A 20,202-nucleotide genomic window follows, 5' to 3' on the forward strand; every position below is an offset into this window, starting at 1 on the left:
CATTTCATGCAAGGATGGGCATGATAGAGGACAGAAGTAGAAATAGTAAGGACCTAACAGAAGCAGATGAGATTAAGGAAAGGTGGCAGAAACACACAGAAGAATTATACACAAAGGTCTTAATGACTCAGATAACCACGATGGTGTGGCCCCTTACCTGAGCCATATATTCCAGAGTGTGAAGTCAAGTGGAGGTGATGGAATTCTAGCTGAGCTATTTCAAATCCTAAAAGATGATGCTGTTAAAATGCTGCACTCAACGTGTCAGCAAATTTGGAAAATTCAGCAGTGACCACAGGACTGGAAAAGGTCAGTTGTTATTCCAATCCCAAAGGAAGGCATTGACAAAGGATGTTCAAACAACTTTGCATTTCTGCTCATTTTACATGCTAGCAGGGTAATGCTCAAAATCCTTCAAGCTAGACTTCAGCAGTATGTGAGCCAGGAACTTCCAGATGTGCAAGCTGGGTTTAGAAAAGGCAAAGGAACCAGAGATCAAATTGCCAACATTCGTTGGATCATAGAGAAAGTGTAGGAGATTCCAGGGAAACATCTAATTCTTCTTCATTGACTATGATAAAGCCTTTGTGTGGATTGCAATAAATTATGGAAAATTCTCAAAGAGATGGAAGTACCAGACCACCTTACCTGTCTCCAGAGAAATTTTAATGCAGGTCAAGAAGCAGCAGTTAGAACCTTACATGGGATAACTGACTGGTTCCAAGTTGGGAAAGGAGTATGAAAAGGCTGTATAATATCACCCTGCTTATGTAACTTATATGCAGAGTGCATCATGTGAAATGTGGGCTGGATGAATCACAAGCTGGAATTAAGATTGCCAGGAGAAATATCAACAACCTCAGATACGCAGATGATACCACTCTAACGGCAGAAGTGAAAGGAATTTAAGAGCCTCTTGATGAGGGTGAAAAAGGAGAGTAAAAAAGCTGGTTTGAAACTCAACATTAAAAAAACTAAAATCATGGCATCCAATCCCATCACTTCATGGCAAACAAAAGGGGAAAAAGTGGAAGCAGTGACAGATTTTCTTTTCTTGGGCTCCAAAATCACTGTGCATGGTGACTACAGCCACAAAATTAAAAGATATTTGCTCCTTGGAAGGAAAGTTCTGACCAACCTAGACAGCATATTAGAAAGCAGATACATTACTTTGCTGACAAAGGTCCATTTAGTGAAAACTATGGTTTTTCCATTAGTCATGAGTAGATGTGAGAATTAGACCATAATAAAGTAGGCTGAGTGCTGAAAAATTGATGCTTTCGAAGTGTGGTGCCGGAGAAGACTCTTGAGAGTCCCTTGGACAGCAAGGAGATCAAACCAGTCAATCCTAAGGGAAATCAACACTGAATATTCATTGGAAGGACTGATGCTGAAGCTCCGATACTCGGCACCTGATGTAAAGAGCTGACTCATTGAAAAAGACCTTGATACTGGGAAAGATCGAAGACAAAAGGAGAAAGGTTCAGTAGATGATGAAATGGTTAGATCACATCACCGACTCAATGGACGTGAATCTGAGCAAACTCCTGGTGTTTGTGTGTGAAGGGCAGGAAAGCCTGGCATGGTGTAGTCCAGGGGGATGCAAAGCACCAGACACAACTTAGCACCCGAACCAGAGCAGTTAGGTCCTTCAGGCTGAGCTTTGAGCAACTTACTCTAATCCATGAGACGGAAGACTGTTGAAAGACATAGCAACACCTGTGAATGAATTTGGAGGCGGACGTGGCAGCCCACTCCAGTGCTCTGGCCTGGAGAGTGCCATGGACAGGGGAGTCTGGCAGGCTGCAGTCCGCAGGGTCACAGAGAGCCAGACACGACTCAAGCGACCTAGCACACACGCGTGAATCAAGTAGGAGGTCAGGAGATACCTGGTGTAACAACCAAGTTTGGGCTTGCAGTACAAAACGCAGTTTTCCATGGAAGTCTGCTGTTCAGTCACTGCCTATCTCTCGTTTTACCTACTGAGGGGTCAGGAGTTGCGGATCCTGTGTGTGGTCCAGTGGTACCACCCATCACTTTGCCATCCTCACGCACATCATCCAGCCAGAGGCTCTTGGTTGGGGCGCGCAGAGGGGCCTGTGGTCTCTCCTGCACGGCCGTGGCCTGTGCTGGGGTAACTTGTCGGTCCAGCTAGGTCTGGACAATGCTGGACGGTTCTCAGGGTGGTCTAGCATTTCCTCTGGGCCCTTCACCGTCCCAAAGCCAAATACCCCGGGGCTAGGTCTCTGCAGCCCTCCTGGTTCTCAGCACCTCGTTTCTGCTGACAGACTGTCTCCAGGGCTGGCGGGGTCGCACCACTAACCACTTCGTTGCTTGGGTACCTCGGTGGGTATGGGTGGGTTCTGATGAGCACCTCTTTCAGTAGCTGCGCCTTTACGTTTGTAGATCTTAGTGAAGGATGAGTGACACGCTGAAGTTCTGGGCTTGGGAAGCGTCAAGGTAGTTAAAGGGAAAGGGAAAGTACTCAGTGGCACTCGTTAAAGATGGTAGGTCCAGTGCGATGGGTGCAGGGGTGGGAGAGGAGACAGGCCTCAACTCCGAACCTGGGGGCCAGTGGGGGTCCAGAGCCAAGGAGCAGGCTGTGTGCAGCTCAGGGGCAAGGAGACCTGTTGGGGTGGTTCTGGGTGAGCTGCTGCAGCAGGTCACGCATCCTCTGGGACCGATGAGGGCCGAGGAGCCCAGTCAGATATCCGGGGCAGCAGGCATCAGGGCGGGGCCTGCATAAACTGAGCTGCATTATTTTCACACCTGGGCTTTACAAGCAGGAGCAGGCAGGTCAGGCCCGGCTGGTGTCAGGAGCCCGACTTGAGGCTGGCTGATGGCGCCTTTGTCTGGGACGGAGAGTGAGCATAAGCCATTCCGGCAGCATGGACAGAGGGACTGGCCCCGCCCCGAGGCCCCTGCCCCTCTGGGGCTCTGGTCCCCAGGCCTGGACTCCTCATCCTGTGTCCTTGTCTTGGGCTACAGGCAGCCCCCTGGATGGGCCCTGCGTGGGGGGAAGACGAGGGTCGTTCCACTACTGCAAAGCGAGGCCTATGCCCTGCTTCTGCCCACCAGGGTCCCCCCTCCACAAGGCCCGGATCCTTGGTCACTTCAGAGCCGCTCCAAGCCCCGGAGGAAACCGCCCCCCCGCCTTTTGCAAAAACAAAACCCGAAGAGGATCCACGTAACTTCAGGCGTTAGGGAGGAGGACATCTGTGCTGCTCCTTTGAGAAAAGGAACAGTCGCGTCAGCAGGAAGCAGGTTGCTTAAGTCCAGGTAGCAAGCAGCTGGATCGTCTGAATTGCCTCTGCCTGTGGAGCAGCAGAGGAGGAGCTGCCTGAGGAAAATCCCAGGGAAGAGCCGCTCATCAAGGCCTGGGTCCACTGTTCAGGAGCCGGGACTGCCAGCCCCAGAGCAGTGAGCTCTCAGGCGCGGGAACCCCGAGGTCTCTTGGGGAGACCAGGCCCGCTTGTGGCCGAGGCCCCCGAAGCTGACCACCTCTGTCCGAAGCTTGTTTTTCACGTCTGCTCTCAGGATGGCCGCAGCTCCTGACCTCAGGCTGGTGGTGAGGGTTCAATGAGCTTCTTGTCACCAGCAAGGCTGAGAAATAGGAGACCGGCACACAGGAGGCTCTCCCTGTGGCTGATGGTTGTGATGCTGAAGGCCCAGGCGACGGGACAGTTCTCAGATGCGAGGAATGGGGCGCCTGTCAGCGGGTCCACTGTGGGGCTTCGGTTGGCAGGGGGACGGGGTCACAGCCGGGGCTGGGGCCGGGTGGGCCTGGCACCCTTTGCCCGCTGAGAAGTCCTGGACGTGCATACAGTAACTGTCCAACATCGGGGACGGGGAGGGCTTGGGCAAGCAGGCAGGGCCGTGTGTCGGGGAAGCAGGCCTGGATTTGGGAGGACTGGCGTGAGCCGTCTGATGAACTGACAGCTGGCTGGCCACTTCCTCTGTCCCCCCAGCTCCTCGTCTTGCTCTGGGAGAAGCAGGAATCTGTGCTTCTGAGCGGGGAAGGGGCGTGGCGTGTGGGCGCATCCCTGCAGCCGGCGCCCTGGCTTCATACCCCAGGGGCTGGGCACGCGGGCTCTAGGCTGCTGGGTGGCCTAGGTCTGCTCCCCTGTCGCAGCGTGTGCCCCGCATGCTTGTCTTGTCATTTCCCACGGGACTGGCCTCGCTGCAGTGGCAAAGGCCACGTCCTAGAGGAGTTGAAAGGACCAGAAGGCAGAATGGAGTGACCAGAGCCCTCATTCACAGTTCGATTTCAGCAGGAAGTACTGTCTCCCACGGGCCAGGGGCATTAAGCCGGGTGGAGGTTTCGATACAGTCGGGAACAGCAGGAGATACCAAGTTTCAGCTGGCCTGAAATGGAGATCGTGGCCCACACGACTCAGCGCCAGGAGACCTACAGAGAAAACTGCTGGGTGTAGACCTTTGAGCAAATGTCTGTTCAAACCCTTGCCCATTTTAAGTTGAGCTATTTATCTTGTTGTTGAATTGTAATAGCTCTTTATATATTCTGGATTACTAGAATGCTATCAGATATATGATTTGCAAATATTTTTCTTATTCTATGGTTGTCTTTTTACTTTATTCTTTTGAAGCATAAACTTTAAAATTTTCGTGAAGTCCAATTCATCTGTTTTTCTTCGGTTGCTTGAACCTTAAGGATCATACCTAAGAAACCATTGTCTAATCCAGGGTCATAAAGGTTTATCCCTATGTTTTCTTCTAATCAGTTTATGGTTTTAGCCCTTGCATTTAGGTCTGTCTTGGAATTTCCGACCCACTCAGTATTCTGAGTTAATTTTTGTGTGTAGTGTGAGGTAGAGGTTCTCACTCTTTTACTCTTAACCTATTTTTGTCTTTGAATACAAAATGTGTCTCTGTGGACATTATAGACTGAATCATGTTTTTAAAAGTGCCCGTTTTGCCGATCTTTGCCTCTAATTGCAGTGTTTACCTGCTCGCGTTTCATGCACTTCCTGACGAGGTCGGATGTTTCTGCCATTTTGTCCTTTGTCTCTTATTCCTCTATTCCTCCATTAATGTCTTTTTTTGTGTTTTAAATAGATATTTCCGTGTGTCATTTTAGTTCCATTTCTTTTCCTATATATTTTTTGGAGTTATTTTCTTAGTACCTTGTCTGGGGAACATAGTATTATTAATTTACCACAATCTAGTTTGGGTTAAAATCAGCTCACTTCAATAGTATACAAAGTCTTTGCTAAAAGTAGCTCTGTTTCCTCTTCTTTTATACCATTACACCAACCATGTCTATATACACTCTGAGTCCATCAGCGTACAATTACTGCTTTCTATGTGTGTGTGTGCTGAGTTGCTTCAGTTGTGCCCAACTCTTTGATACCCCATGGATTGTAGCCCACCAGGCTCCTCTGTCCATGGTGGGATTCTCCAGGCCAGAATACTGGAGTGGGTTGCCATGCCCTCCTCCAGAGGATCTTTGTGACCCAGAGTTTGAACCTGGGTTTTCTGCATTGCAGGTGGATTTTTCACTGGCTGAGCCATCAAGGAAGCCTTTTGTTAGCTTAATGGTCAGCTGACCAACCTAGACAGCATATTAAAAAGCAGAGACATTACTTTGCCAACAAAGGCCCATCTAGTCAAAGCTATGGTTTTTCCAGTAGTCATGTATGGATGTGAGAGTTGGACTATAAAGAAAGCTGAGCGCCAAATAATTGATGCTTTTGAACTGTGGTGTTGGAGAAGACTCTTGAGAGTCCCTTGGACTGCAAGGAGATCCAGTCCATCCTAAAGGAAATTAGTCCTGAATATTCATTGGAAGGACAGATGCTGAAGCTGAAACTCCAATACTGGGCCACCTGATGCGAAGAACAGACTCATTAGAAAAGACCCTGATGCTGGGAAAGATTGAAGGCAGGAGGAGAAGGGGACGACAGAGGATGAGATGGTTGGATGGCATCACCAACTTAATGGATATGAGTTTGGGTAAACTCTGGGAGTTGGTGATGGACAGGGAGGCCTGGCGTGCTGCAGTCCCTGGGGTCACAAAGAGTCAGACATGACTGAGCGACTGAACTGGACTGAATGTTTGGACAGAGACTCTCTAAATCCATGGAACCAACACCTCTCCCACTCTCTGTGGAGGGGCCGTGTGTGTGTTAGGGAATGCCTCAACTTTTGCCACCGCAGTCTACAACTCCATCTCAGGCTTCTCTGCCTGCGTGTGCAGGTTCTCTGAGTTAGCGGAGGTGAGAGCTTAGACATGCCTCGGGTCTTTTCTCTGCACCCACCCAGTCCTGCACACTGGCCTGGCCGTCTAGAATCCCAGGGCTCCGTAAGTTCAGCGTCCCTGCGGATGTCTCGCCTCTCCCACTTTCTCCTTCAAGCTTTTTGTTAACCTGTCGTTTGCCCCAGCTGTCATCCAGGCATCTGCAGTATTCAGCAGTTGCCTTTGATTGTTTTTGCAGATAACTCCGGGAGACAGGCTGTTTGCACTGGGTGAACTTGGAGTCAGCTCACATAAAGACAGTTTTGATAGTGGGGTTTTCAAAGTAGCCACCAGACAGGACAAACAATGATGGGTCTCTGAAGGTGGGGCCCTAGAGGACCACCCACCACATCCTGCCACCCACTGGCTGCCTGGCTTCTGGTTTTCACCATGACGGTGGGCTGTTGGTTTCCACGGTATCATGGGGCTACAGGCAGTAGGGGATGGATGGGTACACACTGATGGCAAAACACTCACTGCTCTTACTGAAATCAGTAAAAATTAAACACTGTGCAGACTGCTGCATACTTCAGTTAAACCCCAGAATTCTGAAATGTTGATCCTGACCATTTTTGACAAGAGTTCTCACTGCTTTTACGCAGGAGAAAAAGATCGGAGGTTCTTAGCCATTTTTGCTGCTGTGACATCTCTGAGTGATTTCTGGCTCTTCCTTCTCATACCATCGAAATCGATTTGGTTTCCCGTACACGGTGCCTAGGCAGCTGAAAGCTGGAAGGAGAGAAAGTGGGCGCTGTGCGGGCCTTTGTGCTACAGTGGCGCAGTCTCTACCATAGTCAGGTCCCTTCTTCCCATTTCTTCCCGTGCCCGTGAGACCTGCTTGGACGTCAGAACCGGGATCCATCTGTGTTCGGCAGGGAGAGTCGGGGGACCCGCCGGGTTCCTCGTTTTCCATCCCCGCCCCGTTCAATGAGCCCTGGGTTCTGCAGCCCCCCTTCTGCAGGCCCGGGCCCCATTCTGTGCGGGGCTTTGGCAAGTCTGTGGTCTGGCAATTAAGGGGCTGCGTCTCTATCTGCTCTGGAGGCCTCCCGGTATAAGCCCCCTCCTCTGACTGTCATCTTCCCATCTGGCACAGCTGGGTGGCAGGATAATGGCTTTATTAAGCGCATCTTGCACTTAATTCCCCGAGGATGTCAGTCCGCCAGGGAAGACCGAATCTCTCCCGCAGCCTCAGTGACTTCTGTCCAAACCTGGGTGTGTCCAGGAAAGGCGCACACGGGCTGCTCTTCTGACCACCTGATTCTGGGCGTCTGGGGGCTGACCTGGAGGGGAGCCATGCTCCCACATGGAGTTAGGTGAGCCCTGTGGGCCTGCCTGCCTGGGTGGGGTGAGCCCACTCTGAGTGGGGCCTGGGGCCCAGGCATCAGTCAACCTCCAGAGGCCTGGCAGGGGTCCAGGGTAAGGACTCCCATCCCCTGAAGCCTCCACGTAGGGCTGTGGGTCTGAACACACTGCCTCAGGCTGTCGGGGAGTCCAGCCTGCAGGTCATGTCTCAGCAGGGGGGAGGTCAGTGATGTGAAGGGGCGGGACAGAAACCTGACCGCCGTGGGCTCTGATGCAGAAATCCAGCACACGGAAGGCTGCGTGTGCAGGAGACGTGGAAACACCCTTGTCGGTGGACTGGTGTTTTCCACACTGTTTTTCAGGAAGTGGGTCCTGTTCTTGGAGAGTCACTTCAATGTTGGCTTGTTAAAGGCTCTGAGAAGTCCCGTAGTTAGGAATACCCAGTGTCTGATGGGCTGCTTCTGCATATGGCCCCCAGCTTCCTTTTGTCCAGTGATGCTGGCAGCACCCTTGGGAGGCAGAACGTGCTCAGTCCTGGACCTGCCAGCGCGTGAGGGGCAGGCGTCCTCTCTCGGATATCTCACCCCAGCGTCCTGCCCCCGGGTCCCATGCGCACTCGCAGTGGACTTAATGTTTTAGATCGTAAATGTGGCAAGCACACAAAAAATATTGAGAGTAAAACGATAAACCCTGGTAGATAACACACTCTTTGTCAGCATTCTGCCTGTGTGCTATTGTGTGTTCACGCATGTGTGTGCATGCACGTGCACACGTGCAATGTGTTCATGCGTGTGTGCACATGTGTGCATATGTGTGCACATGTGCATGCGTGCGTGTGTTCATGTGTGTGTGATTTAAAGCAGTGGAACTCACCACAAGCCCCCTGAGTCTCTCCCCCACCCTCCTCCCGCTCCAGCCTTCGCAGAAACCACTGCCCTGAGTTCTGCGCTTCTCTTTTCCCAGCACATCCTTGTTCTCTGCCTGCATGGGTTCGTGTCTCGCTAAATAATCTATATTCCGTCTCGCAGGTCTCCCGCCCTCTGTTCTGAGCATGTGTCTGCTTTGACCCTGCAGCGCTGCACCGCGTTCCGTGGAGAGCACAGACCGCAGCTGCGCTCGGCTACCTAGCTGGGGGCGTCTGAGCTGCCCCTCAGCTTTCTCTGTGGTGAGGGAAGCTTTGATGGTGAGTACTGAGTGTCCCTGGTTACAGGTGTGAGGGGCAGCATGGCTGGGTCATAGGGGAGGGCCCCCCTCACGTCACAGATGCTTGGTCTGCAGCGGAGGAGGGCTGTGCTGTCTCACACCATCGCCGGAGGCTGCCATACCAGCCAGTCACATACCTGGATGGGGTGGGAGGCCAGGCCTGGACCCGAGGCGAGGTTTGTGGGCGAGCCTGCAGTGTGGCCCACTGCAGGGAGGAGGGCTCTGGAACATCAGGGAGCTGACCCCCCTTGTTACTCCAAGACAGTGCTGTTTTCAGGCAGGTCACCCTCGGACCCCTCAGACAGATGACGCCACCTCCCAAAGTCCGAGACTTTCCCAGAAACCACAGTAGCTTCGACCTGAACTCAGCAGTTCCGAGTACTGGAGGCTGGGTACTGGGGTCATAGTTCAAAGGTTTGCTAAGGTTGTAGCACCGTCTGTCCCATCCTTTCATGCAGAGACGCTCCAGTCTCACACTCAGAGGTCTGCGTTTGGAGTGTGGAGTCAGTTGCCCCTACCCAATCTGAAAGGACCCCGAGGCCTCTTCTGTGCTTACGCGTGCACCACGGATCTGTGGCTCTGAGTCATGCGACCCTGAGCGCTTGGCTGAGGTGGTCTGACCTCACATCTGGTCTGGGTTGGTGTGGAAGGTGGATCTGTCTGGGAATCAGACTTCCAGGGGCAGGAAACGCCTGGCCCGTCTAGGTGCTCAGTACACACGCGAGAATAGTCAAACCCTCCAGTGCCCATCTCCTAGCCCTGATGCCACCATTACTCCTGCTTCCCGACACCCCTTCCTTCCTCTGTGCACTGTGCCTGTCTTCTGCCTGTTCCCTTTGGGCTCTGTGTGCCTGTCTTCTGCCTGTTCCCTGTCAGCTCTGTGTGCCTGTCTTTTGCCTGTTCCCTGTGAGCTGTGTGCCTGTCTTCTGCCTGTTCCCTGTGAGCTGTGTTCCTGTCTTCTGCCTGTTCCCTGCGAGCTCTGTGTGCCTGTCTTCTGCCTGTTCCCTGTGAGCTGTGTGCCTATCTTCTGCCTGTTCCCTGTGAGCTGTGTGCCTGTCTTCTGCCTGTTCCCACGAGCTCTGTGTGCCTGTCTTCTGCCTGTTCCCTGCAAGCTCTGTGTGCCTGTCTTCTGCCTGTTCCCTGTGAGCTGTGTTCCTCTCTTCTGCCTGTTCCCTTTGGGCTCTGTGTGCCTGTCTTCTGCCTGTTCCCTGTGAGCTGTGTGCCTGTCTTCTGCCTGTTCCCTGTGAGCTCTGTGTTCCTCTCTTCTGCCTGTTCCCTGCAAGTTCTGTGTGCCTGTCTTCTGCCTGTTCCCTGCGAGCTCTGTGTGCCTGTCTTCTGCCTGTTCCCTGCAAGTTCTGTGTGCCTGTCTTCTGCCTGTTCCCTGCGAGCTCTGTGTGCCTGTCTTCTGCCTGTTCCCGCGAGCTCTGTGTGCCTGTCTTCTGCCTGTTCCCTGCAAGCTCTGTGTGCCTGTCTTCTGCCTATTCCCTGTGAGCTGTGTGCCTGTCTTCTGTCTGTTCCCTGTGAGCTGTGTGCCTGTCTTCTGCCTGTTCCCTGTGAGTCTGTGTTCCTCTCTTCTGCCTGTTCCCACGAGCTCTGTGTGCCTGTCTTCTGCCTGTTCCCTGCGAGCTCTGTGTGCCTGTCTTCTGCCTGTTCCCATGAGCTCTGTGTGCCTGTCTTCTGCCTGTTCCCCGTGAGGTCTGTGTTCCTCTTTTCTGCCTGTTCCCTGCGAGTTCAGTATGCCTGTCTTCTGCCTCTTCCCTGCAAGCTCTGTGTGCCTGTCTTCTGCCTGTTCCCTGTGAGCTGTGTTCCTCTCTTCTGCCTGTTCCCTGCAAGCTCTGTGTGCCTGTCTTCTGCCTGTTCCCTGCAAGCTCTGTGTGCCTGTCTTCTGCCTGTTCCCTGAAAGCTCTGTGTGCCTGTCTTCTGCCTGTTCCCTGTGAGCTCTGTGCCTGTCTTCTGCCTGTTCCCTGTGAGCTCTGTGTGCCTGTCTTCTGCCTGGTCTCTGTGAGCTGTGTTCCTGTCTTCTGCCTGTTCTCTGTCTGGGCTGTTGGACAGAGATTTATGATTTGTAGCAGCTCCTCACGTATTTTGAATCAAAATCTTTCATCAATTATTTGCATACCAAACATCTTTCCCAGTTTGTAGCTTGTTGTTTTATTTTGTTTATTGTGCCTTTTGTCTTACAACAGCTGTAAATTTTAGTGTATTCAAAGTTCTCAATCTTTTTTTGTTGTTTGTTATTTTGTGTTTTATTCCATAACACATGAAGATATGTTCCTGTTTTTTTATAAGCCTTATAGTTGCTCTTCACCATTTAATTCTGTATCTTTAAAAAAAATGCTGTATGCTTTGAGTTGATGATTTCCTTTTTTCTGCAGGGATTTCTGTCTCCCGTCGCCTACCCTCTGGTCTGCAGACTCACAGGAGGAGCTTCTGGGCTCCCTGCTCTGCCCCTTTGGCCTCCTCCTTCTGGGCCGACATCTCACAGTTCTGGGCGCTAAAGCTTCATGGTCCATCTAATAACTTATCACGGGGGGTTCACAGCCCTGTGCTCGGGGTGTCAGAGCTAGTCTTAGTCCTTTGTTCATCCACATAAGTTTTAGGATTAGTGTGCATGTTCTACAAAATTCCCTATTGGGATTTAAGTGAGATTAAATTAAATTTATAGATCAATATAGGAGGACTGTCATTTTTATGATACTGAGTCTTCTCACCCATGCCTGTGGCATATCTGCCTAATTTACTTTGGTCTTCTTGTATGTTTGTCAATGAAGTCTTATAATTTTCTCCAGAAAGATCATGCACTTCTTTTGTTAGATTTCCTTCTAATCTTACAAACGTATTGTTATCGTTCCCGGTGTCTTTCTAAATGAAATGTTCTGACTGCCGTGCCTGTGGCTCCTGTAACCTGGAGACATGGTTTGTGTCTGTGCTTGGATCTCGGGTCCTTCCCTGCATAGCTTGTTGTAAGTTCTCCGAGACTTTCAGTGGAGCTGAGCTTTTAATTTGTGTGTAGTGAAAATTTTCGTTGCTTCCCTTCCAATCCTTATTCATTTCATTTCCTTTTGTCTTACTGCACAAGCTGAGGCTTTCCATACAACGTTGAGTAGCTGTGATGATAGTGGTTGTCATTGTCGCGTTCCTGACTCTGAGTGGGTGATGCTCCTAACGTGTGTTAATCGCTCAGTTGTGTCCGACTCTTCGCCTCCCCATGCGCTGTGGTTCCCCAGGCAACCCATCAGGCTCCTCTTTCCATGGGATTCTCCAGGCAAGGATACTGGAGTGGGTTGCCATTTCCTTCTCCAGGGGATCTTCCCTGGCCCAGGAGTTGAACCCGGGTCTCTCGCATTGCGGGCAGATTCTTACTGACTGAGCCACCAGGGAAGCCCTAAGGGTTCACTGTTAATTGTGACTCTGTCGTACGTTTTCATGTACACTTGGTATCACACTTAGGAGTTCTGTTTTGTTCCTGTTTTATTAAGAGTTTTTGTTGTGAATGGCCATGAAGTCATATTAAAATGCTTATCATACACACACGAGGATGACTTACGATTTTCCCTTCAGTCGTTGAGAATAAATGTGGTGACGGTTGTGTCCAATGTGCATACCCTTACGATGTTGGAAGGCGTTATTTGGGTCATTTCTTTGGAGGCAACTGTTGGAAGTGGTCAGTCTGTGGGAAGGTTTTCCTTCTGTGGAAATCACGGAGGCTGTCTGAAGGAGAGGAAGCAGAGGCTGTTTGTGCAGAGGTTTCTGTCGTGGGGGAGAGAGCCAGCACTGTTTGCACATGGGGGCTTCAGAGGCAGGCCGGGGGGTCGGGGAGCCCCACAAGAAGGCGGGAGCCCGAGTCCCAGAGCCATCAGGCGCGTACTTGGGTTCTCCGGCCGGTGCTCAGTTGGAAACAGGGCCAGGGTTGGGGACGCTCTCAGCTGCTGAGCCGTCTGGGCAGAGCCTTACAGGGCTGTCGTCTGACTTCCCGGATGGCTTGCTGGAGCCCACGGTCTGACTTCCCTCCAGCGTGACCTGCAGGAGGCAGGCCAGACACCCGAGTCCACGTCCGTAGGAGACGGTAGGTTTCATGGGCTGGTTGCCGCAGACTGTGGCACGTGTTCTGTCTCTGCGTGTGGTCTGCCTGTTGTCTGTCTGTAATTCAGTCTCTCCCCTCCGAGGGGTCTCCATTTCAGCCGGGGTCTGCACGGGGCCATGACTTTCCTGCTGGCCCCTGCAGCAGCGTCAGGAGCCAAGCCCCGCTCTCCTGAGAGCAGGTCGCCCCCATGCCCGGCCCAAGCCGCCCCAGCGATGTGGTTTCCAGCTGCTCCCCTCTTGCTTGTGGCTGATCCACTTTCCCTCCAGGTCTAGATCCTGGCCCTCTCCCTGCCCCCGTTTCCTACCAGCTCCTCTTGCCTTCGGAGGAGTATTTGTCAGATTTTATCTACTCTTTCTGTGTGTTTGCAGCAGGGGATTGTCAGGGCTTGCCGTCTGCCAAGTTGCTGGTACCAGAAGTCTCCAAGCGTCTTTAAAGTGGGAAGCGTTTTCGTTCATTTTTTGCTAAAAAACACTCATTAACTGTGTCTTGCAGAGGGCTGGAGCTGGCAGCCCCAAGCAGGATCTGGACCTCACTCAGGTTTTTCTTTATAATGAAACCGAAGACGGTTTGTTAGAGCCCTGGTGCAGAGGCTCTGCAGAAGCACCCCCTTGCTGTCCACCGGGTTTTGGGAATTTGTGGCTGATCGCTCACAAAGATGACCCAGCCCCTCCCCGCACCCTTGCCGTTCCGTGTGGTGCAGCCCCTCTGGTCAGGCCCCCTCCCCGCCTCTGGGCCGCCGGGCCCGCCCTGGCCGGTGGACGTCACCGAGGGGACGGGGCTCTGGCTCCCCGTCCAGGTCTCAGGAGGCCTGTACCATCCACTGCGGCTCCTGCACATCCCGGCTTCCACGGGAACAGGCCGGGCTGGCCCACAGGGGACGAGCCACACGGGGGCGAGTCCGTGCCCGGGGTGCCCTCGGCCAGCGGGGGGCGGGGGTGCTCACATCGGTGCCACAGTGACACGTGGTCAGCGTGTGGCCATCTCCTCACGTGTGAGCCTCTCGTGTGGGTGACTGACGGCACAGCAAAAGCCAGCGGGCCCGCCCTGTGCCGGGTCGGCCATCACGGCCGCTCGTGGCCCAGGCCTGGGCTGGCTGACCAGCCTGGGAGAGCAGCGGGGAGCCCCCGGGCCAAGTGCGATCAGTGGTGCTGGGGGCCCGGAGGTGCTGCAGTGGCCTTGGGTCTGCAGGGCGGGAAGGGCATGCGGGGTGGGAGCGGGCGTGTGTGCGGAGAGGGGAAGGAGAACAGGGCTGGGGGCGGCCGGTGGGGGAACCCCGCTTCTGCCACCCACCGGCCGTGTGACTTGGGAAGTCCTGATCTGAGCCCAGCTCTGCTCATCTGAACGCAGAGGGCTGAGATGAGACCCTGGTCTCTGCCCGAGGAGGCCTAGGAAGCCAGTGGGGGGGACGGGGGTGCAGGGGCCCCCTGCTGAGCGGGGTTCCTGTGTTCTGAGGTTCTTGCTCCTTGACCAGTGGACAGGCCCTTCCACCTGCCTTCCTGCTTCTCCACTGAGACCCCGTCCCTGCAACTTGCTGCCACGGGGCCGACAGCCTGGAGTCCCTGGCTTGCATGGGAATCCCACTAGCAGCTTCCTTCCACAGTCGGGGGCCGCGGCCCGTGTTCCCTTTCTCTGTGAGTGATCTGGGGCTGCAGGGCGCCCTGGAATTCCGAGGTTGAGGAGCCTGGTCCCGAGCCGCAGCTTTGGAACATGACCAGTGGGGCGCAGGGCTGGCAGGCAGTGGGAAGCCGCAGCCGCTTCGGGGGAGTGCTTTCACGCCGGTCTGAGTTACTTAGAGGCCGAGGTAGCTGTGCCAGGCTCAGGCGTCTGAGACGCTCTGCCGCTCGGGACGTGCTCACCCTCACCTCCTCCTCAGCTCGCTCCATGCATCCTCTCCTGGGTCAGGCTCAGCCAGCCCTTAGCCGCACTAGGCTCTCAGGACGAGAGCTTCTCCCCCACAAAGAGGACAGAGGAGCCAGGGGTCTGTGCACAGGGCCCCCGGCCGGCAGAGGAGGGGCTTGCAGAGGAAATGGGGGTTGGTGCCACAGGTAGGGGGCAGGGAGCTGGGCAGGTGAAACCACAGGGGTCTGCTGCTCAGGACGCCCGGCACCTCCGAGGCCTCCTGGTTTGGTCCTGTGTTTTCAGGAGGGAAGGGAGGGGGGCCAGGGCGCAGTGTGTGGGTAAGGACACACATCAGGGGAAGACGGCACCCGGGGGCCTGGAGAGGCTTCCTGCATGGGGACAGGGCTCCGTGGGGGTGGGGTGAACCAGACTGTGTCTCACTGTGCCTCTGCTTCCAGGGTGTCCCCTCAGAGCTCCCAGGATCTCTGAAAACACACCTCTGACCCCCGGTGGCTCAAAGCCCTGGTGACTGCCCAGGAACACATGGGCCCTCCACGTCTGTCTCCTTAATTCTTCAGGAGATGGGAACACCAGACCACCTGACTTGCCTCCTGAGAGACCTGTGTGCGGGTCAAGAAACAACAGTTAGAACTGGACATGGAACAACAGACTGGTTTCAAATCTGCAAAGGCTGTATATCGTCACCCTGCTTATTTAACTTCTATGCAGAGTTCATCATGAGAAATGCCGGGCTGGAAGAAGCACAAGCTGGAATCAAGATTGCCGGGAGAAATGTCAATAACCTCAGATATGCAGATGACACCACCCTTATGGCAGAAAGTGAAGAGGAACTAAAAAGCCTCTTGATGAAAGTGAAAGAGGAGAGTGAAAAGGCTGGCTTAAAACTCAACATTCAAAAAACTGAGATCATGGCATCCAGTCCCATCACTTCTTGGCGAATAGATGGGGAAACAATGGAAACAGTGACAGACTTTATTTTCCTAGGCTCCAAAATCACTGCAGATGGTGACTAAAGCCATGAAATTAAAAGATGGTTGCTCCTTGGAAGAAAAGCTATGGCCAACCTAGACAGCATATTAAAAAGCAGAGACATTACTCTGCTGACAAAGGTCCATCTAGCAAAGCTATGGTTTTTCCAGTAGTCATGTATAGGTGTGAGAGTTGGACCATAAGGAAGGCTGAGCGCCAAAGACTTGATGCTTTTGAACTGTGGTGTTGGAGAAGACTCCTGAGAGTCCCTTGGACTGCAAGGAGATCCAACCAGTCCATCCTAAAGGAAATCAGTCCTGAATGTTTACTGGAAGGACTGATGTTGAAGCTGAAAGTCAAATATTCTGGTCACCTGATGAGAAGAGCTGACTCATCTGAAAAGACCCTGATGCTGGGAAAGGTTGAAGGCAGGAGGAGAAGGGGATGATAGAGGATGAGATGGTTGGATGGCATCACTGACTCAATGGACATGAGTTTGAGTAAACTCTGGGAGTTGGTGATGGACAGGGAGGCCTGGCATGCTGCGATTCATGGGGTCGCAAAGAGTCGGACACGACTGAGCGACTGAACTGAACTGACCAGCTTTTGGCCGCTTTGCTCACTAACGCTGCCTGGGGTTAGGCTGGGTTTGCTTTACCCCCACACCTCTCCACTCCGGGTCCTTGAGCTCAGCCCCCACCGTCCCTTACCTGGCCATGCCTGTGCAGAGCAAGCAGGTAACAGCAGCACATCCTGGGTGCCAGGCGTGTGCCCCCACGGCCACACCAGGCAGAAGCGGCAGCCCTGTCTTCTGTTGTGCTCATTTTCAGAGCCGGGAAAAGGTCCAGCTGTTGGCTTTCAGCAGGAAGAAGAGCAAGCCCAGACCTCTGCGCATCAGCGTGCTGACAGTGGGAAGCACCCTGTCCCCGTGAGGGCCGATCCTGGCTGACAGAAGCGGGTTAAGGGGGCGGGGGCCTGGGGGGCAGAGGCACGAATGTGAGGGGCAGGGGTCACACAGAGAGCCGCTCGAGCAGCCCCGAGCCAGGAGGCCTCCCTCAGCCCTAAATAGGAGAGCTGCGTGCAGCTGACGGCACCAGAGCAAGCAGCGGAGAAGGTTCAGAATCACAACCCAAGTCCTCTTAACTCTCCCCCTGCTGTTCCGTACTCCCATCCCTGACATAATCGTCTCTAAATGATCTGTTTCTGTCCTGACCTTTTTTAAAATGCACATACATATACATATATAATTGTAGTTTAAAAAATAAATGGGATCCTGTTCTATTATTATTTGATTTTTTTCAGTTGACAATATGCTTCTGAGTTCTTTCTGCATCTCCGTGGATCTGTTTTTTAAACATCCTTTTAAAGATGATGATGTAGTTTTCTAATAGTTCCCTGATCAGCGAAGACATTATTTCCAGTTCTTCTTTGTGTTTGTGTGCACGCAGCACGTGTTATGAGCGCGTGTGCGTGCGTTCGTGCGTGCCCAGGACTGCCTCTCCCCTTCTCCTCACCTAACAGGAGCTCCCCCTTGGGCCTGACCCGTCACAGCCCATCAGGTCCTGTGTGGCCCCAGCCCTGGCCTCCAAGGTGGGGGCCTGTGACTTGACCCCACGTGCCTCCTCCATGCGGGCTCCTGGAGAGTCCCGGGCTCAGTACCGGCCAACCAGGGTGCCCTGGGGCTCTCCACATGGAAAGGAGCTCACTGCCTGTCGGGGACGCTGTGGGGGGCAGACGGCCACGCTGCCCCCGGGTCAGCAGCAGAGACCAGCGAGGGGTCCGGCGGCCTCCCGGTTACCCAGCTCAGGGTGGGCTCTCACTGAGCGCCTCCCACGTACCTGGTACCACTTTAGGGCAGCCGTGCCAGGCAGGGAGTCTGCTCTCATGGGGCTCCATCGGAGGTGACGGAGGCGGTCCCCACAGCAGCACCTGGGTCATCGGGTCATTCCGATGATGAATGTGGTTCCGGGGTAAGGCCCCAGTTCTGGGAGACTATGTCACTGTGGTGACTGGCCGTGTGGGGGGTGTGAGTGCAAGAATTCCTCAGTCGAGTCGGCCGGCGGCTTCCGATGGCCCAGGGAGGTTTGCAGGGTTTTACAATCTCAGCTAAAGCTGCGTCGGGGAGCCAGGTGTGGCCAGGTACGGGACGGAGGGGGCTGACCTCCCCGGCGTGTAGAGGTGCAGGGCATAAAGCAAGCCCACCCCAACCCCGTGCAGGGCTAGTAGCAGCTCCCTGAAGCAGCCCGTTCTCCTCGTGGACTCCAGGGCTGACAGAGCCCAGACTGGCTCCAGGTTTGACCGTGGGGCCGCAGAAGTACAGCCTGAAGCCAATGAGCAGCGCGACAGACCTGCTGCGTGAAAGCGGGGTGCTGGCTGGAAAGGGGGGACCCCAAGGGGGGGACCAGGCCCTTGCCTGAAAGCCGCCTCTGCTCCCGTCTGAAGAGGCCAGGCTGCTCTTCTTGAAGCCCCTGGAATGACCCCCTACACACCCACGTCCTTGTGAGAGGGTGCTGGCTCTTGTCGAGCATTAAGGCTGCATCTCGCTGCCCGCAGGGCCCGTGTGTGCCGTGGACAAGCCCCGCGTCAGGCCAGATGATGCCAGGTGCTGGGGGTACAGCGTCCCCCCCAGCCAGCTTGTTGTGGGGCAGGAGTCGCCCCCGTCTGTCTGCATGCCTGCCCTCCCCTCCACGCCAGCCTCCTCCAGCCCGTGTGCACGCTCACCTGAAGCTGTTTCCCAGCACCGTCTGAAGTCACGTCTAAAGTTACTCCACATGGCCCGCAGAGCTTCGCTTCCTCCTTGTTCAGCAGGTTGTGTCTGTTCTGACGCTTTACTAGGCACCGCCTGCCCTTGGGTGTCTCCACCTCCCAGACCTGTGCCTGTGTGTCTGTGTGATGCAGGGTCGGAGGCTGAGCTGCAGAGGGAAGAGAAAGGGGGTCCTTAGGCAGAGAGCTGCTGAGAGTGGGGAGAGGCCTGGGGCGGGGCTGGGGGCAAGTCTGAGAAGGGTCCGGGATTATGAGCCAGCCCCCCGAGCTCCTTCAGGGATGGAGGTCGAGGCTGCCCAGCCTTTCCACGTGCATCGGGCTTTTCTGAGAGTGGCCCCTGCAGAGACTCAGGACTGCGTGGGGGATGTTTAGTCCTTTAAGCTGTAAAAGAGGAAATGGGGCTTGAGCCTCAAGCTCTGCGCTGACTCTTGGGGGCCGATTGTTCTCTGGGGGGGGTGTCCCGCACATTGTGGGGTGTCCCTGGGCTCCACCCGCTGAATGCCGGCGCCCTCCCGGGCCCAGGTCTCGCCAGCTCTGGGGACACAGTCTTCCTGAGTGAGGACGGCTGGTTGAAGGAAACTGAAGCAGGGAGGGGTCATTGCCTCCCTATTATGAACAAAATAGCTTAGAATTATGGGATGCAAGGATGTAGCTATTTTCTTAAAAATTAACGTAATTTCTAATTATCAAATTACTGCACTTCAGCTGCAGAAAACATGGGAAATGCAGAAATGCACCACATAAACAAAAAGATGGCCCGTCACACCCTCCAAAGATAACCACTCCTAATATTTCACAGTACAATCCGCTGTCATTTTGTATGCATATAAATAGACATATTTTCTATTTTGAACAAAAGGAGACGCTGCTATGCACACAGTTGTGTAACACACTGTTTCCGTTTAACGATGTATGACGGCCATCTTTTCACGTCAATGAGTGTAATTCTGCCGCACAGACTTTCCCAGCCACGGTGTGACTGTGTGATGGTGTGATGATTTACTCAGTCCCCGTTCCTCCTGAAAACATTTATTTTTATTGCACAATTAATGTATATTTATTGTGGGGAAAATTTTAAATGGAAGTAACCACAGGTAGGAAGCTCACCGATCACCCACAGCCTCCGCAGCAGTGGTTATCAGTGTTTGTAGCATCCAGCTCTTCTTACTTTTCTTACAGAAATGGGTTTTGGGGAATGTACTATTTTATCTCGTCTTTCGCTCAACATTTCTACTCTGCTATACCTGTTCTTAGGATACCATTATCGATGGCTACACAGAATGCCATTGTGTGAAAACATGATTTTATGTCGCCAGTGATTGCTTATTAGTTGATATTTAAAAATAGGCTTCTTATTTGCCATTCAAAAGAGCACCGCAATAAAGAGGCTTGTAGCAAATTATTTTTCAGGATGAGTTTCTACAAGAAGAGTGGGTGGGTCAGAAGTTGCATAAAGTAGGTGCAGATCGGCCGGTGAAATCGCCGTCTGAAAGCCACACCACTTTGTCTCCACCAAGAGAGTGTCAATGCCCACGTTCCCACACTCCTGTAACACTGACGGTAATAAGAGTCATAATAAAGTGCCGATTTTATAGGTGAAAATGATAGCTAGTTGTTTTAATTTGCATGTACTTGAATACTAATGAGGCTGAGCAGAGTTTCAAATGCCTTTTGCTATTTGTATTTATTCTATTGAAAATTGCTCCTATTCTTTGCTCATTTTTCTATTTGTATGCTAATATTTCCTTGGTTATTTATATGTTAA

Source organism: Cervus canadensis, chromosome 22, assembly GCF_019320065.1.
Source record: "Cervus canadensis isolate Bull #8, Minnesota chromosome 22, ASM1932006v1, whole genome shotgun sequence".
Lineage (NCBI taxonomy): Eukaryota > Metazoa > Chordata > Mammalia > Artiodactyla > Cervidae > Cervus > Cervus canadensis.